At 40.0% G+C, this 13,138-nt stretch overlaps 1 pseudogene; it reads right to left on the bottom strand.

Moving 5' to 3' along the window:
* Positions 1-13,138, bottom strand: part of LOC120371025 — a 68,676-nt pseudogene that overhangs the window by 36,206 nt on the left and 19,332 nt on the right.

Genomic DNA, 13,138 nt, shown 5'->3' with positions numbered 1-13,138 from the left:
ATGACTTGGATATTGGAGTGGAGAGTGTGTTCATACAATTTGCAGACGACACCAAGCTGGGAAGGGTTGCAAGCACTTTAGTAGATAGGATCAGAATTCAAAAAGACCTTGACAATTTAGAGAATTGTTCTGAAATCAACAAGATAAAATTCAATTCAAACAAATGCAAAATACTAAACGTAGAAAGGAAAAATCAAATGTACAACTACAAAATGGGGAATTACTGGCTAGGTGGTAGTACTGCTGAAGAGGATCTGGGGATTATAGTGGATCACAAATTGAGTATGAGTCAACAATGTGATGCAGTTGTAAAAAAGGCTAATACCATTCTGAGGTGCATTAATCAGAGTGTTGTATGTAAGACAATTGTCCTGCTGTACTCAGCATTGGTGAGACCTCAGATGGAGCATTGTTTCCTATTCTGGGCGCCACACTTTAGGAAAGAGGTAGACAAATTGGATTGAGTACAGAGGAGAACAACGAAAATGGTAAAAGGTTTAGAAAACCTGACCTCTGAGGAAGGATTTAAAAACCTGAGCAAGTTTAGTCTTGAGAAAAGAAAATTGAAGGGAGACCTGATAACAGTCTTCAAATATGTTTAAGGCTGTTATAAAGAGGACAGTGATCAATTGTTCTCCATGTCCACTGAAGGTAGAACATTCAAGCAGTAATGGGCTTAATCTGCAGCAAGGGAGATTTAGGTTTGATATTAGGAAAACTTTTCTAACTATAAAGGTAGTTAAGCTCTGGACTAGGCTCCCAGGGAGGTTGTGGAATCCCCATCACTGGAGGTTGTTAAAGAACAGGTTAGACAAACATCTGTCAGAGATGGTCTAGTTTTCTTGGTCCTGTCTCAGCACAGGGGGCTGGACTTGATGATTCTCAAGGTCCCTTCCAGCCTTACATTTCTATGATTCTACAATATATGGGCAAGGCCTGACTTTTTAAAGAAACATGGCTTATATTTATGACTGGACAGGCCAAGTGGAGTCTTCATGCCAGCTAATGCACTTCTTAGGTGTGTAGTGCCAAGTGCCTCACTAAATCCCCCCAGGATGCATTAATCAGCACTACTGCACTGGCTTGTATCTTTGCCCATTTCTAGTTGATGCCAGAGGTTCAATGGTCTTCTGACAGGGCTGGCAAAGTTTGAAACCACAAACTTGTAGCAATGTGCACAGTTCAGTGTGCCAGTTAGTGTTGATATTATGGGACTGAGGTCTGAATTGACTCCCCACTTGGTCCCTCTGAACCACTCCTCCTCCAGCCAATCTATCTAGGCATTCGTAGCACGTCTATCACTGTAGTATCCAGTGTGCCTCTAATTCCCCACTGCTAAGACCCTGCCCTTTTGGAAGATCCTACAGGAGTGCTGATTTCTCATCTCAGATCGTATCACCACATACAGGTCCACAATCAGAGTAGGACCACCACCCCAGGGAAGCAACAGAGCACAAAAAATTTGAACTGAGCTGAAGCCTAGCACAGAAGTGGAGCTGCACATGACGACACAGCCAGAGATGGGATTTTGGAAGTTAGCGAGGGGGCAGGATGGAGCTGAAAGCAAGTGGGAGGTGGCAGAAAGGGAAAAGGGAACATGGCAATGGATGCAAACTAGTGTTTTTGAAACTGAATGAGTAACCAGAAGTCCCAATGAAGCCACAGAGAACTGATGGTACTCAGCACTTCTCAGGCCCTAAGGACTTGTGCCCTGTAGAATAGTTGAAGAAAGACTCAACAAGAATTTTCAAAGGGGATGGTAAAGGGTGATGTGCATCTGTATATGTGGGGGAGGTTGGGAGAAACACCAGTGTAAAGAAACAAACATCAAAGCAAATCTTCCCCATTGTGCTGGCATCCAGCAGTGGTTATTCACAGATTTAACTGACATCCTTTTCAACATGCCATCATCATAGAGAAGTCCCTGCCGCTTCTCAAGAACTGAAAGCCAACAACTCATAAATACCATGGGCCTGATTCTCAAATGTTTGCATCAGAATAAAACTCCATTGATTTCAGCAGAGTTACATTGGCAGACAACTGAAGGAATGCAATGGAGAATCAGGAGACAGAAGCTTAGACAATCTTTTTCATGGCTGAACTTTTCTCATATTTGATGGTGGTCCAAAAGGTAAAAACTCCTTTTGGAAAGTTTGATTAGTATCATTTCAGGTATTTTTGAGCTCCACAAACATGAAAAATAATTTCCCCCCTTAGATTTGTGCTTGCATAACTCAAAATAAGCCAAAGCTAGAAACAGGGAAATGGAAAAAAAGAAAAAAAGAAAAAAAAAACAGTCATATGAATAAAAGTTCAGTGGTCCAAATTTTGATCTCAGGTAGGGTGGTGACACACAGGAAAATCAATAGGACTCTATAAAAATTAATCTCTTTTTAAAAAAAGAAATCCATAGAATTTAATTTTAAAAAATGATAATCTTAAATTTTGTAAAGTATCAGAGGTGTAGCCGTGTTAGTCTGGATCTGTAAAAGATGCATCCGACGAAGTGGGTATTCACCCACGAAAGCTCATGCTCCAATACATCTGTTAGTCTATAAGGTGCCACAGGACTCTTTGCTGCTTAAATTTTGTAGGATTTTTCCAGAAGGAGTAATTTCAATTACCTGTGTACTATAATATGCAATTCAATGGTACAAGTTAATGTTGCAATAGAAATCTTAAACTTTCTGAATTTCCTGATCTTTATTTGCTCGCTATCTCAACCTTGTTGTTGCAGTGAGGTTAGTTTTATATTTAGTATCATTCTCTAGTTTGTACTAGACCTGGAAAAAAAATTGTAACATTGTGGCTTGATCCCCTGCCCCCCCATTCAAAACAAAAACAAAAACAAAACACTGATGAAAAAATTCTAACCAACTCTAATTGACACTTTTATCATGTCCTTCATCCAAAGTTCTCAAAGCCTTCTATAAACAGAAATAAATTAGACTCTGCTCCAGAAGTGCATTTAAGCACTTTTAACTATAAGCACATGAGTAGTCCCTTTGGGATCTGCTCACATACTTAAAGTTAAGCACGTGCTTACATGCTTTGCTGGACTGAGGTCTTAAAAACCTCTGTAATTAAGTAATTTGTATACCTATTTTACAAAAAGAGAAACAGAGCCACAGAGATTTTAAGGTCAACATTTTCAGACATGTCCACTAATTTTAATTTCTTCCTTATTTCAGTTAAAGGCACCTAGCGCCTGATTTTCAGAAGTGCTGAGCACCACTGACTTCTCCAGCTCTACTCACTAGACTATGCTCCTTTCTCCCATGAGAGGAGCATGATTCCTGCATTAACTGATTCCCGGGTTAACAATGAGAATAGCATTTAATTTCTCCATTAAATGGGTCCGCCAAGTTGAATTACTAAGCAAAGGGGTGCCTGGGTTTCATTACCAAATGCAACCAAAGAAATGAATAATAATTTAAAAAACCAAAAAAGGAATTAAAATAATGTGACGAATTAAAGGGAGTTCCAAAATGTCATGTTGCTGAAATACTGCTGCTAAAAGTGTGCCTGCACAGATGGAGCGGAGCACTGTCACCAGTGACCTTGTTCACTCTTCCGCACCAACTCCATTTTTTCAAGTTTCTTCCTCCTACTGGAGCTACGGACCTTCCATCCTCAGAGGTATTGTGACTTGCCAGCACACATCTTTGAAAGGAATGTCTTTAAGCACTCATTTGAAAAAGAAAAAAAAAAGTGAGACAGGAGAATGATTTCCCTGGAAAGTGAGCAGAATAACCACCATTGCACAGCATAACATTGCAGCACTAAACGTATATCACCCTTGTTATAACTGGAGATTGTCAGTAATCATTACCAGAGATCTAGGCTATGAAAGCGTAGTAGTTAATTACCTGCTCTTATTTGATGGTTTTAAAGGATCCACTGCGGAGGGATCTTTTTATATGTGCTTTCTGTCAGTGGGAATGGGATTATACAGGAGTCAGAATTGACATGGGTAATTTCTGATGAACTCTATTCTACAGATGGACCTGACTCAAAGAGCACAGGCTCTCAAAAGCCTTGCGAAGTTTCAAATCCAGACATGGATTTTTGAATTCATCTCTCCATCTATTCTCATTCAGGCTTTCTGACTTCTAACCTGTCCTACTCTATTCTCTTCACGCGTGTTTTCCAAATGGAGCAGTCATTTAAGACTAGACTGTACTTAGCCTGTTCAGATGTACAAGGTGAGGGGAAGAGCTAGTCTTCTCCCATTTTGTGTGACCATGCAGAGGATACGCACAGTACTTATCACTGAGCTCCCTCTGTGTAGAAGAACCCTGATACCGTAATGCTGACAGCCATGCTAGAAATCCACTGGGAGCATGGACAGACAGGGCAAGCACATGCTGCAAGCTACTAAAAAGTTTTAGAAGCAGTTGCCACTATATGCTCTTCTCCAGAGCCTGTGGCAGGTCTAGTGCCTGCTCTTGGGACAGTGACTGCAAGTTACCACCTCTACATTCTCTACTACTGCACAGTGGCTTAAAGACACAGGGCACAACTCTGCCCTATATCCAAACTCTGCTCAGAATAGAGGGTTGGAGTCCTACTTCTGTGCACCTGGCCCTGGCATCTGATAGAGCAGCCTTGAGGTGGCTCTAAATTACTCAGATAGCATGACAGAGCACCACACTCCTACCTCACTGGGGTAGTGATTGGTACAGGAGCCAGCTTCAGCAGCTTTACGCCAGCAGCATGTTCCTCTCCACAAATAGGAATTCTCCACTGCCCAGCTACAGCCAGAATCCAGCCCTTTCACATCACCTGAGCAGTGGAGGCCACAAGCTACAATATTGTCCACAATTTAATCCTCAGTGTTCTGTATTTCGCTTAGGAGCTGAAATGCTATTTTTTAATCATGTTGAAATGCTACTGTTAAACAGTAGGGCAAATAATAAAATTGGGCCTGATCTTGCAGACCTTACTCAGGCAAACTCCCATTGCCTTGAGCAAAAGTTTTGCCTAAAGATGGCAGTATCTGGCCTATTGTAATTAACTTGAAAAAGCAGATTGTTATAGACACCTAATGCCTGTTGTGTATAGGGTTTTTTGTTGCCTTTAGAATGTTTAATATTTTGAGAAGTAAACTAGAAAGACTTAGCCAAATTAAGTATTTTCTCTAAACTGTCGGTGTTATTTGCACTGGCAACGTGAATGGGATAAATTGGATTAGATGCTGTCTATATTCAAATCCTAATTGTGAAGGATCCAAATTTTTGAGCAATGCATGGAGGCAAACCAAAAAGCAAATACTACATTGTCTGCAAAGCAGCAGATAGCTCAGTTTACCGATTAGACAAATGGTTTTGGTAGCATGACTGATCTCTGAACAGAAGCATTCCACGTCTATTGGGTCCTGTGCAATGAGGTTTATGACAGCACAGCTCTCCATTCTGTGTCATGAAAAACTATACAACCTGGAGTATAGCACGGCACTTCCAAGCTTTGGGTGTGTATTCTGGTGTCATCACAGTAACTCCAAACCAGACTAGGGCGAGAAATCTATCTTCTGAATTATAATCTGGAAAAAATTATAGTCCGGGAGTTCAAATTGAATACACTGAAATGTGAAACGGTTAGTAAGCATACCCAGATGAATGGTGGGACGTTGGTTGGTGATGGGGAGGACTGTGATGTTCAGATCACAGACTGGGAGAGTGGTGTGAAGAGATAATGGTGGAGGGAGAGCTTTATTAAAACAACAACTATCCACTGTACCAGCCTCTCCATCTGAGACAATGAGGGTCAAGTTGTTGTCACAAAGGCTATGTCCTATTTCACCTCCTAGAAAGAAACAGAAAATAGAGATACTGAAATCACACTCACAGGAGAGCACACAAGAAGAGCAGAAAAGATCATCTGATCTTTCCTTGAAAAACAATAAATCAATCAAGTATCTTCAAAGGCCGAGGACTTTGGAGCAAAAAAACAAAGGAACTTGTGTGTATTTGGAAATGTTTTCGATTTGGCTGTCAAATAAAATTCAGTCTCATAACAGCCATTGAATTTAAAAGACCAGCCCAACAAACCCCTAAGTAGTGCCATTTAATGCTCTCTCCCACGTAGCAAACCTGTAAGCTATATTACTGGAAAGTTAATACTAGAATAATGTGAAATTGTGCACAGTATTATCCCTTTCATAGCATCGTCAGTGTGAGGAGCTCAAAGCTCTTTGCATACTTTAATGAACTAAACATCACAACAAGCCTGTCAGGTAAGGAAGTCCTGTATTATCACAGTAAAAGAACTAAAAAAGAGCCACCGTGGCTTAACAACCATGTAAAAGAAGCAGTGAGAGATAAAAAGACTTCCTTTAAAAAGTGGAAGTCAAATCCTAGTGAGGCAAATAGAAGGGAGCACAAACACTGCCAACTTAAGTGCAAGAGTGTAATAAGAAAAGCCAAAGAGGAGTTTGAAGAACGGCTAGCCAAAAACTCCAAAGGTAATAACAAAATGTTTTTAAGTACATCAGAAGCAGGAAGCCTGCTAAACAACCAGTGGGGCCCCTTGATGATCGAAATACAAAAGGAGCGCTTAAAGATGATAAAGTCATTGCGGAGAAACTAAAAGGATTCTTTGCTTCAGTCTTCACGGCTGAGGATGTTAGGGAGATTCCCAAACCTGAGCCGGCTTTTGTAGGTGACAAATCTGAGGAACTGTCACAGATTTAAGTGTCACTAGAGGAGGTTTTGGAATTAATTGATAAACTCAACATTAACAAGTCACCGGGACCAGATGGCATTCACCCAAGAGTTCTGAAAGAACTCAAATGTGAAGCTGTGGAACTATTAACTAAGGTTTGTAACCTGTCCTTTAAATCGGCTTCGGTACCCAATGACTGGAAATTAGCTAATGTAACACCAATATTTTAAAAGGGCTCTAGAGGTGATCCCGGCAATTACAGACTGGTAAGTCTAACGTCGGTACCGGGCAAATTAGTCGAAACAATAGTTAAAAATAAAATTGTCAGACACATAGAAAAACAAACTGTTGAGCAATAGTCAACATGGTTTCTGTAAAGGGAAATCATGTCTTACTAATCTATTAGAGTTCTTTGAAGGGGTCAACAAACATGTGGACAAGGGGGATCCAGTGGACATAGAGTACTTTGATTTCCAGAAAGCCTTTGACAAGGTCCCTCACCAAAGGCTCTTATGTAAATTAAGCTGTCATGGGATAACAGGGAAGGTCCTTTCATGGACTGAGAACTGGTTAAAAGACAGGGAACAAAGGGTAGGAATAAATGGTAAATTCTCAGAATGGAGAGGGGTAACTAGCGGTGTTCCCCAAGGGTCAGTCCTAGGACCAATCCTATTCAATTTATTAATAAATGATCTGGAGAAAGGGGTAAACAGTGAGGCGGCAAAGTTTGCAGATGATACTAAACTGCTCAAGATAGTTAAGACCAAAGCAGACTGTGAAGAACTTCAGAAAGATCTCACAAAACTAAGTGATTGGGCAACAAAATGGCAAATGAAATTTAATGCGGATAAATGTAAAGTAATGCACATTGGAAAAAATAACCCCAACTATACATACAATATGATGGGGGCTAATTTAGCTACAATGAGTAAGGAAAAAGATCTTGGAGTCATCGTGGATAGTTCTCTGAAGATGTCCACGCAGTGTGCAGAGGCAGTAAAAAAAGCAAACAGGATGTTAGGAATCATTAAAAAGGGGATAGAGAATAAGACTGAGAATATATTAATGCCCTTATATAAATCCATGGTATGCCCACATCTCGAATACTGTGTACAGATGTGGTCGCCTCACCTCAAAAAAGATATTCTAGCACTAGAAAAGGTTCAGAAAAGGGCAACTAAAATCATTAGGGGTTTGGAGAGGGTCCCATATGAGGAAAGATTAAAGAGGCTAGGACTCTTCAGCTTGGAAAAGAGGAGACTAAGGGGGGATATGAGAGAGGTATATAAAATCATGAGTGATGTTGAGAAAGTGGATAAGGAAAAGTTATTTACTTATTCCCATAATACAAGAACTAGGGGTCACCAAATGAAATTAATAGGCAGCAGGTTTAAAACAAATAAAAGGAAGTTCTTCTTCACGCAGCGCACAGTCAACTTGTGGAACTCCTTACCTGAGGAGGTTGTGAAGGCTAGGACTATAACAATGTTTAAAAGGGAACTGGATAAATTCATGGTGGCTAAGTCCATAAATGGCTATTAGCCAGGATGGGTAAAGAATGGTGTCCCTAGCCTCTGTTCGGCAGAGGATGGAAATGGATGGCAGGAGAGAGATCACTTGATCATTGCCTGTTAGGTTCACTCCCTCTGGGGCACCTGGCATTGGCCACTGTCGGTAGACAGATACTGGGCTAGATGGACCTTGGTCTGACCCGGTACGGCCATTCTTATGTTCTTATGTTATTTCCATTTTACAAATGGAAGAATAGAGTCAAAGAGTTTAAGGCATAAGCTTTCAATATCATCAGCTAGTTTTTCTCTGACTTTCAGAGATGTTGAGCACCCACAGTTCTGACTGAAATGAAGTTGTGGGTGCTCATAATCTCTCAGTCAGGACATAACAGTCTCAAGTTGAACCCCTGCCCCCCAAAAATGGATGCACCCAAAATTAGTAGATACTTAAAAAAAATTAGGTCTAAGGTCACACAGGAAGTCTGTGACAAAGCCAGGAATATACCTCAGATGTCTGGTTTCTCAGTCATGGTCTAGAGCCGCAAGTAAACAAATGGAGTCAGGAATGTCTAAAATATAACAGGTACTGGAGCTGGTCAAAAAAATGTGTTCTCACTGTGTCCCTTCACAAGATTTTGACAGATGCCCTCCAAAATTCTTTTCACCTAAACTTTCCACAGAAATGTTCGAATTTTTGGCAGAAATTCCAATACTGAAAAAGGTATCCAAAAATTGAAATAGATTTTTTCTTTTGTCAAAACACTGAACTAAATTTTCTACAGAACACATATGCTTTTTTAATAAAAATGTCACTTGGTCAGAAACCTAGTTTTCTGTTTACAATCAGTTTCAACAGAAAATTTTTAACTGCCCTACACAACACAGTCCACTGTGAGGAGGCCGGAAATCTGATCATCTAACCCTGTGCAGTGCACAAATCCTTTTTATAATAAAAGTCTTCTGTTTAGTACAACAGGCAATAAGTGCCACATGTAGAAAGCATTATAAGGGGAACAATTTTATTGCCCATCCTTAAAAAAAAAAATTTGTATGTACCATACTGTTACCGAAATATCGGGTCCATCTAGCTGAGAGCCAATAACAGCCTGACAGGGATAAGGAAAAGATTGCTTTATTCTGCAGAAGAAAGGAGAGCCCTGTACGCAGGTACAAAGAACTCTGCTGCACACAAATTTCACAAACTTTTTATACACTTTCAGACAAAGACCATGCCATGTTAACACTTCATTGGTGGTTGCCAGACCCCGTGAAACCGTTATCTGGTCAGTGTAAACCGGCTTGGAGCTAGTTCCTTCTGCTTCAAGGCAGAGGATGAAAGATAGTTCAAAAGTTCAGGTTGCTGTGTCCGTGAGGCTTCTGCTTCCCCCTACTGGCTGCCTGTAAGCTGTTAAGGGGGGCCACCAGTAACTTTCACAATACTGTACTAAAATAATAGCAGTATATAAGCAGAATTCATTTCTCTAGACTGGGTGGGCTTTATTAACTAACAGGTTACAGCTTTTCATTTCAGACAGGCCAATATTCTTAAAAACAGCTTTATCCTTAAGAAAACAAAAGGGCTAAAAACAATCCCAACAACTAAGGGATCTCATAGAATACAGTGTCAGAAAATTCAAGAGAACACAAAAGACCCCTACTTCCATAAAGGGTTGCTGCAGCTGATCTCAATGGAGATATATTATTTAACAATCACTAGGACATATCTACTGACAAAACAGTATCCACCAAGATGAGCATACAGAATGCTAGTGTGCAAACTGGCAATATTTCGAGGGTCCATTCTGCCCATAGGATGAATAGCAGGGTTCTTGGGAAAAAGAGCAGAGCAACAGAGAAAGCAGTCTCCCATTGCAAAGGCTGCTACAGTCACAGGGTGGGGGAGGAGAGGGGAAAGCAGGTGGTTTTGAACTTGAAAGAACGATTATTGAAGTAGTTCTCTTTTCCAGGCTGATGGCATGAACAATAATCTGCTGTGCTTGAAATCTGTACAACAGGAGCATTCTTGCTGCTGAGCAGGAGGAATTGAATGATAATGTATATGGACATAAAAGCAAAAAAAAAAAAGTGAGAAACAAGGATTTTTTCCTACTGTAATTGAAGTATTTTAAAAGACAGTCTTTTGATGTTCTTTACTGCAACCAAAACTGCACAAGAAAGGGGGTTGGCGGAGACTTCTTCTAGTACTCATTAGTATATACAAACACAGTTTTAAAGTAAAATCAGAAAAGGTGCAGGAGAGAATTTCACTGAAAATTTAACATTCTAAATATCGGCTTAACTCAAAACAGCAAAGACAAGGACAATTCAGGCAGCTATTCCACGCTTAACTCATCCTGTAGTGCCCAGGTAACTCAGTGCAAGTGGCACAGGGCAGGTCTAGGGCTCAACAAATACTTAGGGTAAAAACAAACTGTCTCAAAACACCCACATTAGCAGGTGATTAAATGTTTGTTTCAGACACCTAAGAGATACCTGCGTCAAGCTGTTGTGATGGTATGTCTCTACACAAACATGCACTGAAGTCAAGGTGAAAGACCGTAGCACAATCTGGCCCTAAAATAGGAGCCCAAGAGGGGAATCTGAAACTAACCAAAATCCCATCTAACCAGCTGGAAACTGCCAAATCTTCTTTGACAACAGGCTCCAGCCTCAAGCAAGTTTTAATCACAGAGTTATAGACCTCTTGATAAGAAGGCTTATAATAAAAAACAAATAAAAACAGACCATAATACAATAATCCATAGTTGTGGTGGCATTTAGTAATAAAAAATTAGAGAGGTAGCGCTTAATAAGGAACAAGCAAACTGTGAAAATCAAAATTGTATATTACCAGTATGTACGTAAGTGATCAATCTCTGAGTGACATCCAGCTGGGAGAATTTATCCACCATGAATCCTCTCTTTTGAATCACCCCATGCGCTGAAGGACGAGCAATCATGTACGTCAATTTTGTGTCATCACTATCAGCATCTGTTGCATAAAGGTATTCTGTGGTGATAACGTGTCCTCCCTCCAGACACTCCAGTCTTAATTTTAATCCTGCCTGTAGCTCTGGGGGCTTATCATTAACTGGTATAATCTTGAAAGAATGAGAAGGAGAGGGAGAGGAGAGATATTTTCATTTATAGTTCAAAGTCCAAAAAGCAGTATTGGCCTAGATTTTATTCTAACAACCACCTTATTTCCTCTATCACTCAATGGGGGAGCTCATCTAACAAGCAAGTAATAAACTGTTGCCTCTCAGATATATTCATGTAGCACATTTCACACTCTGGGAAGGTTATTTGATCCGTAACGGCTATCAGCTGCTGTTTATTCTAATTGTTATGGTCAAATGTTTAGCATCTGAGTCTCTCTCGGGAACTGGTGTCTATCAGTAACTTTGGACATCGGTGGTGCTGGTGGATTTATTCCCAACCAACTACAGATGTAATGAATTCAGGGTAGCTTCCCCAATCAGATGAAATCCTACAAAATGTGTTCCAATTAGAGTGCAAATAAAAAAATTAAATATTTTCTTTAGAATGTAACTTTACCAAAAACATCTTGATGAGCTATTATGTACATATCTCATTTCTATCAGCATCCTGAATAGCAAACTCACAGTGCAGAGGAGGTTACAAAGACTATTTCATGTTATGGAGCAATTGGTTGAGATGCAATAGTTAGAGTGAGCCTACACTTCCATTTTAAGACTTATTTTCTACCTCCCTTCCCTTCAACACTTTAGCCTTTTATTGAAGGATGAGGTAGGGACCAGGGAAGAGAATTTAGGCAGGGAGGTGGCAAGAGGTTTGGGTTGCTTATACATTTTATCTCAGTTCTGAATTCCTGGGTTCCCAACACTTGTTTTTTATTTTAAACTACAATGTTGTCATTTGTTTTATTCACTCTGATGGTATATTCTCTCAGCCTTAACTCCACCTTCATCTATGTCTGGGCATCTAGCTTCTCAGATAAAATATTAAACTTTAACATTACTTATGGAACTTTGAGTTATATTTCAGACCTACAGCTGTTCAAAAAAATGTCTATCAACATTATTCAACAGAAAATGAGTTTTTCAACTGAACAAAGTTTTTCATGAAAGGGTCTGCTTTCCACAGAAAAATTTTGATTTTTCGTTGGTGGAGCTGGAGTGGGGGAAGAATGCCCAAAAACCTAAATATTTTAATTTGGCTGTGCTGCCATGGTGACTCACGTGAGTTGCAGTTTGGTTAACTTTTATCCCTATTCTCCTCTGTGGGCAGGGTTCCTTGGCCAAATTACATCTCCCTTGGTGCACTCCCCCACAATGGTTTTCCTACTGATCTGCAACCATTCTCAGTGCATAGTTAAGCATGTGCATAAGTCTTTTCAAGATCAGAGCCTTAGTCATTAATAACTCTGGAGTCGTTTTATAGACATTTTATCCAGGAGTCAGACTCAGCCTAAGCAGAAACCTTTCTGGGAAATCTGGTAAAAAGATTGATGAAAATTAAAAATCTACTTAGTCGAGCTAAAGTAACCAATATGTGATTAATACTTTCCAATTATATTTCAGTACAGTACATTGCTGAATTTGTTATTACCTGCCCTCTTAACACTCCATCTGCAGTGTTAAATCCATCTGTTGCTGAAAATATGACTATATCTTCAAGGGTTTCTGAATCATCATGCTGGTACCTTTTAACATAATTATAATGAAAAGTGATTAATTAAGTAGTGAAATTAGAAACCTATAAATAGAAGGTGCGGGGGGGGGGGGGGAGGACTAAGGTCTATCAATGCCCACCACGTACAAATGATCCTGTGAGATGCTTCTGTTTAATCTTAGCATATTAGTCTAGAGCCTCAGCCAGCATAAAACAGCATCACTCCATGGGATTCAGTGAAGTTACCCTGATTTATGCCAGCTGAGGATCTGGATCATGATCATTCTGCAGTGGTTCAGAGGTAAGTG

This window comes from Mauremys reevesii, linkage group 8 (assembly GCF_016161935.1).
Source record: "Mauremys reevesii isolate NIE-2019 linkage group 8, ASM1616193v1, whole genome shotgun sequence".
Classification (NCBI taxonomy): Eukaryota; Metazoa; Chordata; order Testudines; family Geoemydidae; genus Mauremys; species Mauremys reevesii.
The sequence above is the reverse complement of the archived record's forward strand: the minus strand, read 5'-3'. Positions and strand labels throughout refer to the sequence as shown.